General features: G+C 47.9%; 1 pseudogene; it reads right to left on the reverse strand.

The window, feature by feature from the left end:
• Positions 1–412: 412 nt before the first annotated feature.
• Positions 413–1426, reverse strand: LOC113617207 (ferritin light chain pseudogene; annotated as a pseudogene).
• Between the last annotated feature and the right edge of the window lie 927 nt (positions 1427–2353).

Raw genomic sequence — 2353 nt, forward strand, 5'->3', positions numbered from 1 at the left:
TCAAGCACATTGATGTACATTTGTGTATTGGGGAAGGGGAGTGAAGCTTGACAGTGGGCCAGTGGGGAGGGGTAAATATTTTGTGATGCTGTCTACCTATGGGCTTATAAAGTTTACAGCTGCATTAGGAGGACAAGCATTACCATTAGCATGAAAAGTAGGGCAGACCTCAGTTGCAAAAGCTTCTAGCCATACACATAGGGCAATACGTAAATGATACACCTTATTGCATTCACCTATTCACCCTCCCCTGTTCACACTAATTGGAAATTTCAATCCATTTCAGAGAAGTAACACAACTATCAGTCATTTTCCCTGGCACGAATCTTCCAGGAGGAAGAAAATGGAATACACCTAGCAACAGAGCTCACGCACTAGTCCATGTGTCTTAGATTTAATATCTCATCACTAGCTGGATTGAAGCCAAGAGGTGGTTCACAAAGTTGCTGCACATTAGAATCACCTGGGGAACTCTGAGACCTCCCCGTGCCCAGGCTCCTCCCTAGACCTACTGAATCAAAATCTCTGGGGCTGGGACCCAGACAACAATGTTTCTCTTAAAAGCTCTTTAGGTAATTCAAACGAGCAGAAAAGCTTGAGAACCAGCCCAATAACGGGAACAAACTTATTTCACACAGATAAAGTGGGGCAATTCATATGTTAAAAGAACATGAATATATATATATATGTATATATATATATATTTCTTTTTTTCTCTTTATTCTGTTTGTGTTTCAAATAGGCTTTTTGTTTTTCTTCTGCAAAAAGCGTTATTGTTTCCATTTGGTCCAAGGCTTGGGAGAGGGTTCCAGGGCAGTTACAAAGCTGCCTAGTGGCTGCAGAGCGGGGCATCAGGCAGAAGCTCTGACGCCAGAGGGGCTCCTCAGAGGCCGCTGGACTTCAGAGACTCCTGTTTGTGCTCGAGGGTGAGCCTTTCAAAGAGATACTCGCCCAGCACAGCCTGCGGACCAGCCAGCCTGCAGAGGTTGGTCAGGTGGTCACCCATCTTCTTGATGAGTTTCACCTGCTCCTCCAGGAAGTGGCTCTCCAGGAAGTCACAGAGGTGGGAGTCTCCGCGGGCGGAACCCAGGGTGCGCAGATCCAATAGTGCCTGGTTCAGGTCTTTCTCCCTAAGAATGGTGGCTTCCACAGCGTCCTGGGTTTTACCCTACTCATCTTGAGAAGGCTTCCGCGCATCCTGGAAGAGGGCGCGGCCACAGCACTGGTTTTGCATTTTCAAGAGACGCTGGGCGCCCTCACACTTCTCCTCAGCCAGTTGGCGAAAAATGTGGCCCACACTGTCCAGAGTCCCATTGTTGCTGTCGAAATAGAAGCTCAGAGAGAGGTAAGTGTCCCCAGATGCATGTTAAACAGGCAGTGGACGGCGGCCTCCACCTCGATGGAATAATTCTGAAGAACCTGGGAACTCGTGGTTGATCAGTGATAAGGAACTAAGCTCAAAAACCGGTGTTGGCCTGTCCTGGAGGCTGAGGATAGCTGAGTGGCTGATTCCAAAGGTTGCGACAGGAAGAAAGGTTGGAGGGTGGTCGGGGGCTGGAGCAAGGAGTGTCCCTGGGTCTGTTCATTCCAAACACTGTTGAAGCAAAAGACAGAACTGCAGGACTGCTGAGCGCACTGCCTCAAATAGGCTTTGATATAAATGAACAAGAAGTCCAAGCAAGGACAAAACTTACCCTTCCCCCCACCAAAATAGCTGGCGATACTAGAATCTAGACCTGGGAAGGGATTCTTCCATTACTTTCTTAACATTCCAAGCCACTAGAGCAGTGGTTCTCAAAGTATGGTCACCTTGTAACCAAGCAGAACCCTATGGGGCCTTCCTAGGACAGACCCATCGCCCATATCCTCTGCTGTAGTTCCTCTCTGAAGTACTCAGATAATAGTATCTCAGGCATGTTTCTTGAGTTTTAAGATGCTAAAAACCACCACCCAATGGAAGAAATTAACTCCTTGATGATCGTGAGCACATAGCGCCCAGACCTTCTGGCACCTAAGGATGGATAATGTTACCTGCCCTGTGGCCTCAACATCAACCAATCAGAGGATTGTGCATGAGCTGATCACATTCCCTGGGACGTCCCTCCCTCACCTGGCCTTTAAAAATGCTTTGCTGAAATCCTTTGGAGATTTCAGGGTGTTTTGGAACATGGGCCACCCCTCTCCTTGCTCGATCCTGCAATAAACCTTTCTCTGCTCCAGTCTCCAACCTTTAGGTTTGTTTGGCCTCACTGTGCTTCAGACACATGAACCTGTATTCGGTAACAACCTGACCAGCTTTACCAGCATCCCCTGATAATGTGTCAGATATTCAAGTTTTAGGGCCCTGTCCCAG

This window comes from Aethalodelphis obliquidens, unplaced genomic scaffold (genome assembly GCF_003676395.1).
Source record: "Aethalodelphis obliquidens isolate GAN/ISIS:26980383/991018 unplaced genomic scaffold, ASM367639v1 scaffold2789, whole genome shotgun sequence".
Classification (NCBI taxonomy): Eukaryota; Metazoa; Chordata; class Mammalia; order Artiodactyla; family Delphinidae; genus Aethalodelphis; species Aethalodelphis obliquidens.